The sequence below is a fragment of the Lissotriton vulgaris genome, chromosome 8, assembly GCF_964263255.1.
Source record: "Lissotriton vulgaris chromosome 8, aLisVul1.2, whole genome shotgun sequence".
In the NCBI taxonomy this organism is placed as follows: Eukaryota; Metazoa; Chordata; class Amphibia; order Caudata; family Salamandridae; genus Lissotriton; species Lissotriton vulgaris.
In genome coordinates this window covers 1,105,497,254-1,105,517,026 of record NC_141696.1, presented here as the reverse complement: position 1 = coordinate 1,105,517,026, position 19,773 = coordinate 1,105,497,254, and positions in this window count along the sequence as shown.

Genomic DNA, 19,773 nt, shown 5'->3' with positions numbered 1-19,773 from the left:
CCGGAAAGTTCAAAGTGTATCACCTTGGATGGTGCAAATCAGTTCTTGAAGCTTCAGTAATCTCTAGACCCGAGACATGGCCCGGGTTTCGGGATTTGTATCCCTCATCAGTAGAGATAAAGTTCTGGGGTGGTGAAGAAAGCCGCTGTAGATCCGTCAAGGGCTTTGTTGCCTGCTCAGCACGCAGGTGCGTTTCCCAAAAGCCCGTCGGCTTGGAGGCTCGCAAAAGCCCTTAAGTAGAACGCAAGATGGGCGCACACCGCTAGCCTCTCCACCGGATCGCCCCTCAGCATTCTGGGAGTGGTAGTGCGAGTAGCAAAGAAACCGGAAAGTTCAAAGTGTATCACCTTGGATGGTGCAAATCAGTTCTTGAAGCTTCAGTAATCTCTAGACCCGAGACATGGCCCGGGTTTCGGGATTTGTATCCCTCATCAGTAGAGATAAAGTTCAGGGGTGGTGAAGAAAGCCGCTGTAGATCCGTCAAGGGCTTTGTTGCCTGCTCAGCACGCAGGTGCGTTTCCCAAAAGCCCGTCGGCTTGGAGGCTCGCAAAAGCCCTTAAGTTGAACGCAAGATGGGCGCACACCGCTAGCCTCTCCACCGGATCGCCCCTCAGCATTCTGGGAGTGGTAGTGCGAGTAGCAAAGAAACCGGAAAGTTCAAAGTGTATCACCTTGGATGGTGCAAATCAGTTCTTGAAGCTTCAGTAATCTCTAGACCCGAGACATGGCCCGGGTTTCGGGATTTGTATCCCTCATCAGTAGAGATAAAGTTCAGGGGTGGTGAAGAAAGCCGCTGTAGATCCGTCAAGGGCTTTGTTGCCTGCTCAGCACGCAGGTGCGTTTCCCAAAAGCCCGTCGGCTTGGAGGCTCGCAAAAGCCCTTAAGTAGAACGCAAGATGGGCGCACACCGCTAGCCTCTCCACCGGATCGCCCCTCAGCATTCTGGGAGTGGTAGTGCGAGTAGCAAAGAAACCGGAAAGTTCAAAGTGTATCACCTTGGATGGTGCAAATCAGTTCTTGAAGCTTCAGTAATCTCTAGACCCGAGACATGGGCCGGGTTTCGGGATTTGTATCCCTCATCAGTAGAGATAAAGTTCAGGGGTGGTGAAGAAAGCCGCTGTAGATCCGTCAAGGGCTTTGTTGCCTGCTCAGCACGCAGGTGCGTTTCCCAAAAGCCCGTCGGCTTGGAGGCTCGCAAAAGCCCTTAAGTAGAACGCAAGATGGGCGCACACCGCTAGCCTCTCCACCGGATCGCCCCTCAGCATTCTGGGAGTGGTAGTGCGAGTAGCAAAGAAACCGGAAAGTTCAAAGTGTATCACCTTGGATGGTGCAAATCAGTTCTTGAAGCTTCAGTAATCTCTAGACCCGAGACATGGCCCGGGTTTCGGGATTTGTATCCCTCATCAGTAGAGATAAAGTTCAGGGGTGGTGAAGAAAGCCGCTGTAGATCCGTCAAGGGCTTTGTTGCCTGCTCAGCACGCAGGTGCGTTTCCCAAAAGCCCGTCGGCTTGGAGGCTCGCAAAAGCCCTTAAGTAGAACGCAAGATGGGCGCACACCGCTAGCCTCTCCACCGGATCGCCCCTCAGCATTCTGGGAGTGGTAGTGCGAGTAGCAAAGAAACCGGAAAGTTCAAAGTGTATCACCTTGGATGGTGCAAATCAGTTCTTGAAGCTTCAGTAATCTCTAGACCCGAGACATGGCCCGGGTTTCGGGATTTGTATCCCTCATCAGTAGAGATAAAGTTCAGGGGTGGTGAAGAAAGCCGCTGTAGATCCGTCAAGGGCTTTGTTGCCTGCTCAGCACGCAGGTGCGTTTCCCAAAAGCCCGTCGGCTTGGAGGCTCGCAAAAGCCCTTAAGTAGAACGCAAGATGGGCGCACACCGCTAGCCTCTCCACCGGATCGCCCCTCAGCATTCTGGGAGTGGTAGTGCGAGTAGCAAAGAAACCGGAAAGTTCAAAGTGTATCACCTTGGATGGTGCAAATCAGTTCTTGAAGCTTCAGTAATCTCTAGACCCGAGACATGGCCCGGGTTTCGGGATTTGTATCCCTCATCAGTAGAGATAAAGTTCAGGGGTGGTGAAGAAAGCCGCTGTAGATCCGTCAAGGGCTTTGTTGCCTGCTCAGCACGCAGGTGCGTTTCCCAAAAGCCCGTCGGCTTGGAGGCTCGCAAAAGCCCTTAAGTAGAACGCAAGATGGGCGCACACCGCTAGCCTCTCCACCGGATCGCCCCTCAGCATTCTGGGAGTGGTAGTGCGAGTAGCAAAGAAACCGGAAAGTTCAAAGTGTATCACCTTGGATGGTGCAAATCAGTTCTTGAAGCTTCAGTAATCTCTAGACCCGAGACATGGCCCGGGTTTCGGGATTTGTATCCCTCATCAGTAGAGATAAAGTTCAGGGGTGGTGAAGAAAGCCGCTGTAGATCCGTCAAGGGCTTTGTTGCCTGCTCAGCACGCAGGTGCGTTTCCCAAAAGCCCGTCGGCTTGGAGGCTCGCAAAAGCCCTTAAGTAGAACGCAAGATGGGCGCACACCGCTAGCCTCTCCACCGGATCGCCCCTCAGCATTCTGGGAGTGGTAGTGCGAGTAGCAAAGAAACCGGAAAGTTCAAAGTGTATCACCTTGGATGGTGCAAATCAGTTCTTGAAGCTTCAGTAATCTCTAGACCCGAGACATGGCCCGGGTTTCGGGATTTGTATCCCTCATCAGTAGAGATAAAGTTCAGGGGTGGTGAAGAAAGCCGCTGTAGATCCGTCAAGGGCTTTGTTGCCTGCTCAGCACGCAGGTGCGTTTCCCAAAAGCCTGTCGGCTTGGAGGCTCGCAAAAGCCCTTAAGTAGAACGCAAGATGGGCGCACACCGCTAGCCTCTCCACCACTGTCGCCTGAAATCTTCCAGGCTGTCAGAACAAACAGGCCTTGGTTTAAAAGAGAATGTGATTCACCCAGAGGACCCACGAGCAAACGTCTGAAAGGTGGTATTAGAATTGGGAAGTCCATGGTCATCTCCAGGTTGACCGGAAATCATGCTTGAGACCTCCAGAGGGAGGTTATCACCACCATGCTCTGAAGGTACCGGCGAGCGAGTAGAAGAAGGCACGGAAGCATGACAAATGGCGGGAAGGGATATGGCTTTAAACCTTGCCTAGTCAAGATATCCTGGCTGAAGACGGCTGATAGCCAGAAACCGGTCCTAGGATACTTGATTCCGGTCCAGGAAAGACATGGCTTGGCAGTCGGGCTGGACTGTTCCCATGTGGCACAGGGTTCAGGCTGATTTGCATATGGCCATGTCTGAAATGGGGTGGTGTGGAGTGCAAAAAAACGATGGATTTAGGCCCAGATCTCTGTACTGGGGTGAATGTATGACTTTGTTCTGCATTCTGTCCATCAACTTTTGTTTTTGAATCTTGGAGGAAGGCATCCACCCCTGCTTCTAGAGGGTCCGGCCTCCAACTGAAAAATTTTGTCATCTGAGAGTTCAGTCTGTCTGCGAAAAGATCTGTCCCAAAGGGACCCCATTGGTCTTCGATTATCGAGAATATCTCCCTGTGTAGCTTCCAGTTGCTGGAATCCCTGTAATTCCGGGAAAATCAGTCCGCTACCCAATTGTTTAAACCAGGGTTGTGTTCCACAATGACTGACAGTCCTTTGTTCAAGCAATAGTCCCAGAAAACTTTCGCTATTTCGGTCAGACCCTTTGAACGTGGTCCACCCATCTTGTTGACGTATTTCACTGCAGAGACATTGTCCATGCGCAGCATTAACCAACAACAAAGGAGTGGCTGAAAATTCAAACAAGTGACTAAAGTGGAGTGAAACGTGAAAAAATAAACAAAAATGTTTTGTATTACCCTCACTCACCCGTCTATTGGGTGACATGCTTCATCATTGGGTATTTTTTCACCAGGCAGGTAAAAGACCTACCTGGTTTGCTAGGACACCTGCAATTGCAGTGGAGCTGGGTGAAGATAAAAACAGTGCAAGAATGTGATCGTGATGAAAATTAAAAGGTGCGGACATTGATCAAAACCAGTCTTTAATAAAGATCAATATGAGCGCCAGGTTAAAAGTTTATGAAAGGACAGTCTTGACTTGAATTTTGAGTCAAATTGTCCTATTCATTGGGTCAAATGGTCGACATGTTTCTGCTCATTAAGGCCAATTTGGCCGAGCTTTCTTCAGGACCAAACACAACACAAACACTGGGCGGTGTGCGCACTCTAAGGCGTACCCTAACCTCAGTGTTCCTTTAAACTTTACAAAACTCACGGTTCTTAATACCGGTTCACCCTGGTATTTCCAGGTTTTACAATCTGTGGAGAAAGGGAGAAAAAAGAGACCCATACAGACAGACATTTTATCGAGAGTACTATGTGTACATTTTTTCAAACCAATCTATCAACGTGCACTCCACTTTACAAACCCTCATGGGTGTACAACTATTAGTTCCATGCACGGGTAAGTAAGCAAATTGTGATCAAAATTACTACAGAATAATGATGATCAATTGTGTGGGGAGATAAGATAGGCTCATTATGCTATTGCGATCGTCCCCCATAAAGCCCAGAAATATTTGGACAAAGTAGCGTCTTACAATCTAATAAGTTACCGCTACTATTTTCAAAATCATCACGACTTTCGTCAAGACCTTGTGCAAGGTATTTTAAGAAAGGAATGGCGTGTCAGTACCCAGCAGGGTACTTTAAGATAACCAAAACACCCAGCAATGTGGACCCATTAGCGCTAGCACACCAAAGGAATTCCGTTAATGTAATTACGTGAAACCCGTATCTGTCTCACTTCATGGGCAAAGTGGCGGGGGTTACTTCACATCGGAGGAACCTGTGGGCAAAGGAGAGACCGTCAAGACACACACCGGCAGCCACAATCCGCTACTAAATCGGGAAGAGGGCGGGGGTGGTAGTTTTTCGGCGTGGTGTTCAATTAGGGCAGACATTACTCACTTTCACTCCGATGGCTCCCCGCGTTGTGACCTGCAAGGTTCACGTCCACCGCCCAAATGTTAACCAATGTGTGTTCCCGTAAGGGAGATATGGAGTCACGTGGGTCACGTGTCTATAGCAGCAAATCCCATCCCACATCTCTTTGAAGTGCGCTTGTAGATGGTGTTAGGTTCTTAAAGGGATAGTTATGTATAAGTAAAGACGTAGCTTTATTAATCTTAAATGGGTGTACATTTGAAAAGGATGTAATTGGAACGTATGCTTTGCCTACCATTAAGACCAGAATAAGAGGTATTAGAATGGGAGATTATGAACCTTTTTCAGACCCAATGCGCCCACCTCGAAAAACATTCCCAAGTAGAATTCAGTTATCAGACAAGTCTATTACTCTGTATATGTCATAACTAAGTCCATGACTATGGTAGTGGAACAGATTGAAGGTGTCATTTCAGCGATGCATTACTGTTCCCCATGGGATGTTATCATTTAAGCCTCGTAGGTGGGTAGACAATCGGTACACCCACCGCTGTTCTTTTTCAAACAGTGATTCATGTAGTCGTGTGCCAGTGTGTATCTGCTCTACCACTGGCCACCTAATGTCATTAGGATTGTGATTAGCTTCGATGAAATGTGTGGTAAGTTTTGTGGTATTCTTCTTACATCTGATATTACTGCGATGCTCGCAGATCCTCAACTTTATGCGCCGTGTTGTCATTCCAATGTAGCGTAAACCACAAGCGCAGCATTATACAACATTTCAGTGAGTTCTGGGTGAAGATTCGAATCATAAATGCTCGAAGTTCCAGACAATTGATATGTATTTTCTTCTCCTGTCGAGGAGTTGCCGCATGTGGCACCCCAACCTTCTAGACTCGCATCTGATTCTATTATCAAATCTGGGGATTCCCCAAAGATGGCCTTGCCATTCAAGGCTTCTGCATTTTTGAGCCACCAAAATAGTTCTTTCCTTGAGTCTTCATCTAAGGAAGTCATCTGAGTGTAAGATAGAGTTGATTTCAGAGCTTTTGCTTTGAGTCTCTGGAGGGCCCTGTAGTGTAAGGGACCTGGAAAGATCACCTGAATGGTGGAGGAGAGATACAGGATCCTGGCAAAAAGTCTCAAAGCGAAGACTTCCAAAGAAAGTGTCTTTTTGAGTTCCTTTCTGAGGTTTCTTTATTTTTTCTCTTAGTAATTTCAATTCTGCCGACACTGTGTTCACCATGAAGCCCAGGAATTGAGTTTCCTGTGTTGGGGTAGTGCAAGATTTCTTTGTATTTATCATAAAGCCTAGATGTTCCAGGAGGCAGATAGTAAGGTCCGTGTGGTGACAGACTGTCGCCTTGGACTGACCCATGATAAGGATATCATTCAGATAAATTATTAGTCTTACACCCCTTTCCCTTAGCCATGCTACTGCCGGATGTAAGACCTTGGTGAAGCACCAAGGGGCTGAGGATAGTCCGAATAGGAGACTGCAAAATTCCCAATCTTTTCCCTCCCAAGTGAACTGGAGGAATTTCCTGTGTGGGGGCCAGATTGGGATGGTCAAATAGGTGTCTTTTAAGTCTAGGCATGTTAGCCAGTCCTCTTTTCTCAATGCATCTCTCAGGAGGTGTATTCCCTCCATCTTGAAGTGGTGGTAGGATACCCACCCCTTTAGGCTTTTTAAGTTTATGACAGGTCTCTGTGTCTTGTCTTTCTTTTCTACCAAGAAAATATTGCTGATGAAACCTGTTTGAGAGCTCTCCCTCCCACCTTTATAGGGGTATCTGAATGGTCTTTTAATACACCTACCTGTGGGGGATCCTCTGCTTCTTCTCTTGCCTCGAAAAGACCTTCCCCTGTTGCGTTGTCTCTAGGGGTAGAAGGTTTGGTTCCCGTAGAATGATGTCTGTTGGAACCAAGATCCTCGTCCCAGAAAGGGTCTTGAGGTAGATTGTCCACGGCCGGGGAACCGACCCCGCATTCTCCCTACCCTTCCAAAAGTTTCGGCTTGGAAGACTTTTTTAATCTCGGGCTGGGATTTTTGGATCGAGCTGAACGCTACTGCAGATTTGGCCATATCACGGATAAACTCTTCTCCAAATGGGAGTCCCTGTGAGGTGGGCCCTGACTCCTAGTTAGCCAATTCTACTAGTTTAGGATCTATTTTGAGGAGTACCCCCTTTCTTCGTTCATTTGAAATTACAGTGTTTGCATTTCCAAGGAGACAGATGGTTTGGTGGACCCACTCACGTAACTCTTTAGGATCAATAGGTGTTCCGTCCACGTAGGCGTTTTCCGCCAGGTCAAACATTTTGGTTAGTGGACCAGTTATATCGAGCAGGCGGTCTTGACATGACCTTAGACCTTTGTCTATCCCTTTCCTTGGTCCGTTGCACTCTTGGCTATGAATACGACGACCTTAGGGTTGAGTTCAGGTGTGAAAGCAATTTTGTCTGGGAGGGATGGGCGAGGGCATTCCGACCTGAGTCTAGATCTTACTTCTTTCGGAATCTCCCTTCTTAGCCAGAAACTAATAAAGTCTGCTACATGCTGGGACAGCAGCCATTCGGGAGATAGGGGGTGTTTGATTAGGAGGGGGTCAAACATATCGTCCCCGAAATGATCAGTAATGCCCATTTTTAGGGCTCGCCTGTTGTGCGCAGCACAGCTGGCAAGCTCTATAGGGGCTTATCCAGTCTTTATCCACACCACCACTGGCTGGCGATTCCTTGCAGTGCATGAAGCGCGTGCACAATGCCACCAGCCGCCTGCCTGCCTGCCTCGCATTCCCACATCAAAGGCAGCCCTCCCAGCGCATTTCTCACCCCCTAATTATTCACGGCCGGAGGCCGTATCTACTTTTAAAACGTGTTTAACTTGTTTCTAGAACACTTCTGCCCCAATTGATTCACCAACTGCTCTGTTAGGATGTTACACGGATCTCTGACATGCAGTGTGCGGCCCTAACTGAAGTAGTGTAAACCCCGGCGCACAATAGCCAACTTTAATTCTATCAAACATTGTCCAGGTTGTTGTGTCTGTGTCTTTCTGTGCTGAGGTAATTTGTTGCGTGCTTTCTTGTGACTCTCACTGAGCAAATACGTGTCTCCGTCCACTTTTTAAAATTGTATTTCCATACATCCCTAGGGTGAGTTTGTTGAGCTAATCCGCAAGAACATTTTTTGTTTACACTGTTTACTTTAATTGGCTTGGCTAGAAATCAATCCAGCTCCAGCAGTTTTTTTTCTTCACACTCGGCATTTACGTTTATTTTTTTGGGGAGAAACACATGGTTATTGGTGTGTCTAGGCTCTAAAACAAACGTGGTCCGCTGAAGGCATTTTTTTAAAACACAAAGGCATTCACTTTTCCTTTTAATTTTCAATGGGGAGAGCTGATACCGAGAACCCGTCCACACTCTGTTAATACTGAACAGGAAGGTATTAGAGACTAGATGCAGCTTTCCATTGTCACCGCTAGCTTCAGCCTCCCCTTTTGCGCTCCTCCTCCCTCAGATTCATTTGCTCCAGAGCCAAAACACCGGCCAGGAAAGCAGACCACCACTTCCTGGAGAAGTCCTGGCTCCAGCATTCAGAGTCCCCTCCCACCGAAGCTAGTTCTCCCTCCCATTGTTTGACTGGCTTTGGGCTTCTCCAGAGCGCCCTTCCTGCAGCTCCAATGAAGGTAGGCATGGTATAAGCAGCTGCCTTAAAGTCACAACAATGCACTGCAAAAAAGGGCGCACATAGAGCCAGGAACACATATACTCCAGCCTGACCGGAGGAACCATGTGCTGCACGCAAACACACTGTGTAGAGCGCCTCGCCAGCCGCCCAATAATCATTACCAGCAGTGCAGCGCGTGAGTCAGAGTTGAGGGGTTGGTGTGTTGTATTTTATTGTTATCGTTGATTTGGAGTGAGTTGTTCGGCACTCTTCTTAAGGGCAGCTTCTAAGTCACAGGTATGCTTAGCTGACTAGAGAGTCGGCTTTTTGTGGCAGGTGATATCTGTATGTTTAAACTATTCTGTGTTTTTAGTCGGTTTTCACATGATGTTTACTTCTTTTTCTATGTTTTCTATGTACCTGAGCTCGAGTGGAAGCTATTGAAGGATTTTACAAAAGCAACACTTATATAATAGAAGGGCACATTCATTTTGCTTTAGGCACGGGGAAATTAAGTGACTTGCCCAGAATCTCAGGTTTTGAACAGACGCAAGGACTAAAGCCTGGTTCCACAGTTCCAAAAAACGGCAGCTGTAGCCCTTCCTACAACTGCTCAATACGTCAGTTGCAGCATCTCACCCTCACATTATCCAGTGCAGCATCTCACCCTCCCATTATCCAGTACATGATCTCACCCTCACGTTACTCTTTCTACGTGTTCTTCACCCATCACCTATGTTCCTTCCCCCTCCCGTGCCCTCATATGGTTTTACAAAATGCCGTCTCTGATTCCTTACAACCCCCACATTGTTATTGCTCTCTCCTCCCGCTCCACAGTTTTGTTTTTCTATACCAGTCAAACTCAAACCAGCAAGCAAAATCTTTTTTATTTAAAACTGCCTGTGTGTAGGTGCATGCATGCTTGGTGCTTGCGCCTACAAATTACAAAGCCGACTGCTTGTACCCTTTTTCCTGTTATAAAAAAAAAAGCAGCGCTGTACAAAATCGGGATGCTGTACGACAGGGCTTACAATCTTAGCAACGTCAATTGGGGCAAGGGCGAGATATATTGACTTTGCCAAGAGCGGTTTTTGTACTAATATCCCCTTCTCTGACATCTCAGACATGCCCAATAATCCCTATAAAATCTCTCACTTATCAGCAAATCTCATGTTGAGGCGATTACTATTAGGTCTTCTCTCTGGGACTTTGCTTATCACACATGTTGGTGTTACAGAGAGAGCCTTCAGTGTCTCTGTTTCACTTTACAGTTGTTTTCACTTCACCCTGTGATGTTTTTTCACATGTTCATACTGGGGACCCAAATGTTTGGGTTATGCTTTACAAGGGTTTCACTACGCTCTGATTAGTTGTTTTTTTAAAATAATTAACAGACGTTTTTACTATCTCATGTGTTTTATTTAACATGTTCACATTGGGGATTTTGGGAATTCCACTTTAAAAAGGTTTACTACACCTTAAGGTCTTAATACTCCTTATGATGTGTTTAACCTACTTGTTTTTGTGCAACTGCGGATTCCAGTCCTTACATTTTACATTTTAGAGGTTTTGTTTCGCACCCACCACTGTCAACAAAATGCGTCTGTCTTCTATTTCTGCAAATCGCAATGCCGAGAGCATTTCCCAGCCGGCCGATTTACTGCTTCCTTCCTTTCCATTTCTTTTCACGGTTTCTTTCATTCGCCCATCTCTCACTTTTTAATTAGTGCTCTGTTTTCTTCATTATTTTTCTTTATTTTAATATTTCCCTTTAAATTACCTTTCTTCTCTCTGATCCTCATTGTAACCTCTATTCGCTCTGTGTGTCGTCCCTTTCGCAGGCATCCCACCCCCTCCCTCTCCAGCGCCTGCCTTCTCTCTGCCCACGCATCACTCTCTCACGTTCCATTATTCTCCAGCTGCCTCAGTCTGCCTCGTCTTCCTCATCCTCCCTATGACAGTCCTTCTCTCACTTCAGGGCTTACTTCTTCTTTCCCTGTACTCCACAGTTTCCTTCTCTCAATGCGTAATTCTTTTTCTTCCTTCTTTTTTCCCTTTAAATTACCTTTCTTACGACTCTGAAACAACGCACAAGGAACAGTCGCACGGGCAATTGTTTAACTCACAATCACCACAAGAAGCCTTCCATCCATTTCTAAAAAACACGAAAGACCCAAAACGGTAGCAAATGCAGACATACCGAATTTGTGTACTAAACTCACCAACAAACATTGACATGCGTATAAAACAATACAAGACAACACTGAAGGATTAAAGAAGAAAGTTAATCCACCCGAAAACTAACTGACAATCAGAAACATTATAACTAAACGTGCGACACTGGTTATAGCAGTGTATATTGAACTAAATGCAGAAAAACAGCCTACACTTTAACTGTAATAATACTAAGAAAATAGAGACTAATTTATTTTATATGTGCACATAAACCCAGCTGCTCATTTTATCGACCGCAGAAACATGAGAGGCTGCGTCGGCCCTAAGGGTCTCCAGCGTGTTAACTGCATATCACAGGTAGATCGGTCGTCAGCGCTTTAACCCTCTGAGCTAGCTTTATTAATCCAGCTATCAGCAAACAACAAATTGCACATTCATGAACTGTACATATATTGTGGGAGTAACCCAACATCATTTCTTGGCCTTTCATCATGTATAATTTACGTGTAATCTGGGGTCATTTGAGCACGAACACTAGTACAGATGAGTGGAAATAAATAAAAAAGCCCTCTGCTTGCATGCTACTTTCGCGGCTCCTTTGATGTGCGTCCATTTGCCACCAGCCACTTAGCCACTTAGCCAATTTGTGTGCAGGCGCCGCCTCTGCTGGCGCGCGCCGCCTCTGCTGCCAGGCTTCAGCACACCAGGCTGCACACCCCTCACCCCCCAGTCACTTCATCCGCGCCCACTTCACACGCGCTCTGCAGGTCATAAACAGGACCATCTGCTCCACTCCCAGCACTGCATGACCATCTTCAAAGCAAGCTTGTAACACGAGCTGCCCTCAGACGTTCCAAGACACACACTTTTAATGCTTCTGAGGTCGATAACATGAGCCCCGTTGCATTGACACACACTGCCCTCACACACACAAGTTACTGTCACACACACACCCTCAACCCCTCACCCTCACTCACCCTCACCCTCACTCACCCTCAACACCTCACCCTCACTCACCCTCAACCCCTCACCCTCAACCCCTCACTCACCCTCACTCTCACTCATCCTCACTCACCCTCAACCCCTCACCCTCACTCACCCTCAACCCCTCACCCTCACTCACCCTCAACCCCTCACCCTCAACCCCTCACCCTCAACCCCTCACCCTCACTCACCCTCGACCCCTCCCCCTCGACCCCTCCCCCTCAACCCCTCACCCTCCCTCACTCACCCTCACTCACCCTCACCCCCTCACACTCACTCACCCTCACTCACCCTCACCCTCACTCACCCTCAACCCCTCACCCTCACCCTCACTCACCCTCAACCCCTCACCCTCAACCCCTCAACCCCTCACCCTCAACCCCTCACCCTCACCCTCACTCACCCTTACCCTCACTCACCCTCACCCTCACTCACCCTCAACCCCTCACCCTCACTCACCCTCAACCCCTCACCCTCAACCCCTCACCCTCACCCTCACTCACCCTCACTCACCCTCAACCCCTCACCCTCACTCACCCTCAACCCCTCAACCCCTCACCCTCAACCCCTCACCCTCAACCCCTCACCCTCAACCCCTCACCCTCAACCCCTCACTCACCCTCACTCTCACTCACCCTCAACCCCTCACCCTCAGTCACCCTCACTCACCCTCACTCACCCTCACCCCCTCACCCTCACTCACCCTCACCCTCACTCACCCTCAACCCCTCACCCTCACTCACCCTCAACCCCTCACCCTCACTCACCCTCACTCACCCTCACCCTCACTCACCCTCAACCCCTCACCCTCACTCACCCTCAACCCCTCACCCTCACTCACCCTCAACCCCTCACCCTCACTCACCCTCAACCCCTCACCCTCAACCCCTTACCCTCCCTCACCCTCAACCCCTCACCCTCACTCACCCTCAACCCCTCACCCTCAACCCCTCACCCTCAACCCCTCTCCCTCACTCACCATCAACCACTCACCCTCAACCCCTCACCCTCACTCACCCTCACCCTCAGTCACCCTCACCCACCCTCACTCACCCTCACTCACCCTCAACCCCCCACCCTCACTCACCCTCACTCACCCTCACCCTCACTCACCTTAAACCCCTCACCCTCACTCACCCTCACCCTCACTCACCCTCACTCACCTTAAACCCCTCACCCTCACTCACCCTCAACCCCTCACTCATCCTCACTCACCCTCAACCCCTCACCCTCACTCACCCTCACCCACCCTCAACCCCTCACCCTCACTCACCCTCAAACCCTCACCCTCACTCACCCTCACTCACCCTCAACTCCTCACCCTCACTCACCCTCACCCACCCTCAACACCTCATCCTCACTCACCCTCACTCCCCCTCAACCACTCACACTCACTCACCCTCACTCACCCTCAACCCCTCACCCTCAATCCCTCACCCTCACTCACCCTCACTCACCCTCAACCCCTCACCCTCAACCCCTCACCCTCAACCCCTCACTCATCCTCACTCACCCTCAACCTCTCACCCTCACTCACCCTCAACCCCTCACCCCCTCACCCTCACCCTCACCCCCTCACCCTCACCCCCTCACCCTCCACCCTCACTCACCCTCAACCCCTCACCCTCACTCTCCCTCACCCTCACTCACCCTCAACACCTCACTCACCCTCAACACCTCACCCTCAACCTCAACCCCTCACCCTCACTCACCCTCACTCACCCTCACCCTCACTCACCCTCACCCTCCCTCACCCTCACTCACCCTCACCCTCACTCACCCTCACCCTCCCTCACCCTCACTCACCCTCAACCCCTCACCCTCACTCACCCTCAACCCCTCACCCTCACTCACCCTCAACCCCTCACCCTCACTCACCCTCAACCCCTCACCCTCACTCACCCTCACTCACCCTCAACCCCTCACCCTCACTCACCCTCACTCACCCTCAACCCCTCACCCTCACTCACCCTCACCCTCACTCACCCTCAACCACTCACCCTCAACCACTCACCCTCAACCACTCACCCTCCACCACTCACCCTCAACCACTCACCCTCAACCACTCACCCTCAACCACTCACCCTCAACCACTCACCCTCAACCACTCACCCTCACTCACCCTCACTCACCCTCACTCACCCTCACCCACCCTTACCCACCCTCACCCTCCCTCACCCTCACCCTCCCTCACCCTCACCCTCACTCACCCTCACCCTCACTCACCCTCACCCTCACTCACCCTCACCCACCCTCACCCTCCCTCACCCTCAACCCCTCACTCACACTCAACCCCTCACCCTCACTCACCCTCACTCACCCTCAACCCCTCACCCTCACTCACCCTCAACCCCTCACCCTCACACAGTGCAATAGGTCTCAGACCATTTCAGTTACAGCTTTAAGAAATGTTTATGGCTTTTTTTATTTGTAATTCTTTAGCATTGGCTACAGGAAACAAAAATGCTAAACATTTACAAAAAAAACCCATAAACAATTCTAAAAGCACTAACTCTAATGGTGCGAGACCTATTGCATTTCCAATGCTTGTTTAACCTGAGGCCTTGCTTGCCTCTTCTGAGTTTTCCAGAGAGTTGTCTGATTGGCCCTCGATGTCCGAATCAAAGGATGATAAACATGAGAGATCTATCTCTGCTTCATCTTGTTCGTCGCTATCAATATGCATAGGGGGTTGTGGGCCTATCTGTTGCCCTTCTATGATGCCTGGGGCATCATTTTGTTCTCCACCTGAGAAGCGAGATTGAGTAGTTTTTGCTGATTTTTTTGTCTTTTAGGTGATTTGGGTAGGGTATTCTGTTGCAGCTTTTTTCTTTGGGGCCTTAATTGCCCCTTCTTTGGCGCCAAGAGTGTGCGCACCACTTGTAGAGGGCCATGTCCTTGTGAGCATTTCAAAATTTTTGATAAAAGTATCATTACATTTTTTAATTAATGGTTTCTTTGAATAAGTCCACGGTTTTATCCATGGCCTTGGTAATCATTGACTCTAATTTCCCTTCTAGGGTGGCATCAGGATTGGAAGACATAATGAAAGAAAATGTATAGTTTATTAAGGCAATTGTGTCCAACCCTACCTTTTTTTAATTCATTTTTAGAGTTTACTGTAATGTTAGGAAGTCATTTCCCCTTTTTTTTTTAAAGTAGAGATATAAAATGAATATCTCGTTCTAGAGAGGTGAAAAGTGGTTTTTTAAGCAAGAGGGGTCAGAATTTGAGAAGGGGCGTGTAAAAGTCTTGAATAATAATGTTCTTTGGTCGCCGGTGGAGTTGAGAGCTGTAACTGCCAAATGCTGTAGTGTATCTAAGGCAACCACGCACGTCTTCTGCGTGTGTGGTTGTCGCTTATGGCCTTTCCTTGACTTTTTCTTCTCTTCCGCGGCACGATAGAAACGCGCATCACGTGGAATAGGAGCGGGTTATGGTTTCCAGAAAGCAAGAGGTATTTAATTGCCTTTCATTTTCTCTCTGCTGCACCAGCCTTTATGCCCATCGGGGCTCAAGGCTTTCGGGAACAGCGAAGAGTGCGTCCGCGTTCAAGTCGATATGGTTGGCTCGCGCTCAGGGCGCTGGCAAGCAACGGAAATGCGGGACCGTCTTTCAAACTGTGTACAGCTACCAATGCATGGTTAATTATGTAATACACAAAAGTATGAGGTGTTAAGGTGCAGCGAAATATAGCGCAGAGCAGCAAAGGGTCGATAGGGCCCAGGGGAAAAGCAGGGTATAGGCTAGAGGTACGAAGGAGTTTAAAAGGGTGACATGCCAGAAAGCATTTTGAACCACTAAATGAGAGAGTAGAATCGCATGATAGGGTCAATAGGACCATCCATGCGACAAACAGACACAATCAAGAAAAAATACACGTATCTCATGATCCTGAATAAAATTAGGGTACTTATCTTATGTTATGTTATGTTATGTTATAAATTTTGTAGAGCGCTCAGCTGCCACAGCAAAGTGGCGTCCCGGCGCTATGTTGGAAAATAACACAACCAGAAGAAAGACCAGATAAGCGAGGGGACAGAATTAAAGAGATGGGAACAAAAAGGTCTTGATAGCTCTTCTAAAAGACAATAGATCCGGTAGGGCACGAATGTCAACGGGAAGAGTGTTCCAGAGACTCGCTGCCAGGACACCGAAGGAGCGTCCACCAATTCTGGTTTTCCTGAAGCGGGGGACACAGGCCAGGAATTGACCCGTTGAACGTAGAACTCTGGAAGGAGTATAGTAGGAGATTGCCTGTGCGAGAATGGGGGGGGGAGAAGCCTTTAAGATCTTAAAAGCCAGGCACAGAGCTTTGAACTTAATCCTCTGTCCGACAGGCAGCCAATGTAGGTCATAGATGGTACGTCTGGCAGAACAGAATTTAGGCAAGCCTACCAACATTCTGGCAGCCGCGTTTTGCACGCGCTGGAGGCGTGTCAGTTCAGCTTGGTTAACGCCCAAAAGAAGCGAGCTGGCGTAGTCCAATCTAGATAGCACTGTAGCTTGGACAATGAGTTGCCTTGTAGGAGCATCAAAAAATGGGTCTACGGCTCTGAAGGACACCAAAACAGGTGCCGGCCACTTTTTTAGTGTGGGGGATGAAGGTCAAGTTGGAATCGAGCCAGACCCCGAGGTTCTTTGCTTCTGTCACAGGGATAGGGGCTTGACCTAGCTCCGGTGGCCACCAGCGGTCTCCCCAGAGATGAGCCTGCTTGCCCAGAACTAAGACCTTTGTCTTCGCTGCATTAAGTTGGAGACAGTTCTCCGTCATCCAACTTGCCACCTCCTTGAGGACGGTCTGGAAATTGGGGGCATCAACCGCAGGGTCCCCATTTAGTGCAACCGCTAGCTGGGAGTCATCGGCGTACGACACCATAGTTAGACCCCATCTCTTAGCGACAGTGGCTAGCGGCTGCACGTACAAATTAAAAAGGGTCGGGCTGAGTGCCGAACCTTGCGGGACCCCTTGGGAAATGTTGCGTGGGGCAGATTTAAAAGGAGGGGTGGATACTTTGAAGGTGCGTCCTGATAAAAAGGAGCGAAACCATTCAAATGCTGTATTCTCCACACCGGCCTCTCGCAACCGTTGAAGAAGGATGGAGTGGGAGACAGTGTCGAAAGCGGCACTGAGATCCAAGAGGATCAGTGGCGCCGTCTGTCCTGAGTCCATCATCCTCCACAGATGCTCCACCATCGCCAACAAGGCCGTCTCCGTGCTATGACCTGCACGGAAACCATTCTGGGATGGATCTAGGATGCCTGAGCTTTGGAGATGACAAGACAGGATTTTGTTTGCATTTGCCTACGCAAGTTTGGATACCCATCGGAGGAGAGAGATTGGTCGATAATGTTCAGGTTTTGATGGGTCCATAGTAGGCTTCTTTAAAATTGGGATGACCGTAGCCTGCTTCCATTTACTGGGAACAGTCCCGGACTCAAAGAATAACCCATTAAGATCATACACTGAAGAAAAGCAGACCTCCGCGGATTCTTTGAATTGTGCAGGTCTTAGTGGATCGGCGGGCGAGCCTGATTTAATTTTTATAGCAAGAGATTTAAACTCTTCCTGAGATGGTTTAGGTATTGATGAAAGAGACCTAAAGGTCATAGGGATGCATTCTAAGTTGTTAGCAGGCACAGTTTGCGGGGGGAATGTACGGTAGATCGCTTCGACTTTCTCCACAAAGAAGGCCGCCAACTCTTCACAGTGAGTCAGGGAGCGCTTTTCCATAACCGCAGTTTTTTGCTAGTAAGATCTTTGCAGACCTTAAAAATAAGTTTATGGGGTTGGGACTGTTCTTAAATAAGCATGGGCGGAAAATCCGTTACGCTCGCGGATTTTGCGGATTTTCGGTAAATTCGCAATCCGCGAACGCTCGCGAATTTACCGAAAATCCGCAAATTCGCACGCAGCGGATTTTTTTTTCTTTGCGGTGTAAGTTCGCAATTGCGAACATGTAGGTGCGGCGGGCAGCAACAATCTCGCACTCGCGAAATTACAAAAATTGCAATTCTGCACAAGAAATCTACTAGCAAGCAGCATAGACCTTCTGAAAATTATGATTTTTATCAGAATAACTCCTCAGGTTGACATTTGCCTGCACTTTTTTGGATTTGAGGCCTTTTGATTTTCTTTGGATAACTTTTGGATTAGAAATCAACTTTCTCATATAAGCTTGGTGGGGCATTACAGCTGCTGTAATGCTGTTCTGCAGAAAAACGAGTTTTGCAAAAGTGAAAGCAGGTTCAAAAGTTCAAACTCATCATTAGTAACCGTTCCCTGTAGTGCTTCCTGACAAGGGCCCCTCCAGAGTTCAGTTGCTAGTTGCAACAATTGTATGACCCTGCTCTGACCCTCACAGCAGGCTCATAGAATAGCTACAAGTAGGCCACAAAGGTCCTGGAAAAAAAAATTGCACTGCAACAGAAAGCAAATTACAGATAAGGAAGCAGGTGCCAGACTTGAATTTTAAAACAGTGACACATTAATAAATCAACCCCCAAATTAATTCATGTCAGTTGAAGCAGGCAGGTGTGCTTGCTTTTTCCACCCATAATCTACAGTGATGATGAACCAGAGGGTGGCATTGATGTACCAGAGGGTAGCATGGGTGAAACAGAGGGGTGCTGGGAACCTGTGATGATGAACCAGACGTAGAAACAACATAATTGTGACCGTTGCGAGCCGACATGTAAGTTCGCAATTGCGAACTGTTACAAAACCCTCGCGAACTGTCAGAAATCCTTGCGAACTGACAGAAATCCTTGCGAACACACACAAAAAAATCCGCAAATTCGCTAGAATTCGCGGATTTTGCGGATTGCGAGTTCGCAAATTCGCAAAATTCGCGAACGCCAGATTCGCAAAATTCGCCCATGCTTATTCTTAAACTCAGCTGTGTAAAAAGTGGCTCGAGCTTTGCAGATGGCTCGATGGTATACTTTAATACTGGCCAAGTAGGTCTGCTTAAGATCGGGCTCGTAAGTCTTACGCCAGACTCTTTCAGCCCTTTTACATGCCGTCTTAAGAAGCCTGAGGGAGTCGTCATACCACGGGCTAGAGGGGCCAGATCGAACTTTACTCCATCCTGCAGGGATTAAGGTGTCAAGGGCTTGGGTCAACCACTCACAGAAGTGGTCATAACCCAACGAGACATCCTTGGGAGGATTTAGTGGGTGTGATGACAGAAGCTGATGGAAGTCGACCAGTCTCAGTTTCCTCCAGGGGCGCTTAAAAATCGGCGGAGTGGAGCTTTTAAAAGGAGAGATATTAGACATAAGCCGAACTTCGATCAGGTGATGATCTGTCCAGGCCATGGGTTTAGGTGGAAAAGTAATAACATTGTGGAGATTCGTTAGAAAGGGATCGAGGATATGGCCGCCCACATGAGTCTGATGGTTAATAAGCTGCTGTAGCTGTAAGGCTTCAAGGTCCGCGAGGAAGCTACTAACTGTAGAAGAAAGTGGAGCGTCCATATGGAGATTGAGGTCACCTACAATACTAAAATTTCACCGATCTAAGGGCCAGTGAGGAAATAACTTCAGGAAGGGCGAGCCGGAAGGCGGCGTCAGGGCCAGGGGGTCTGTAAATGAGAAGTCCGGAGATGGTAAGATGAGGGTTAATGGAAATAGCAAAATGGGCGCTTTCACAGCCGGCTATAACAATAGCCTTCCATGAACATGGATAGCATGCCTTAATCACAGCCGCTAATCCGCCGCCTCTTGAATTACAATTTAGAGTGTACATGACGTAACCATCTTGTGAGCAGCAGCAACAAAGAAGGAAAATGGCTGTGTGCTCATGGATTATATACTATGTTTGGAATGTTTCGAAGTTCTCTACTCTCTTCATTGTTACTGCTGAGCTGTGGCAATAAAGGAGAATTGCATAATATTAGCATCTGTGTCTTTAATAAAATCCATATTTTCTGCCCAGCAAACTGTGAAAAATATAAATTATCCTCTATTTGAATTTAGTGAGAGCATGAAGCAGGGTCATGTGG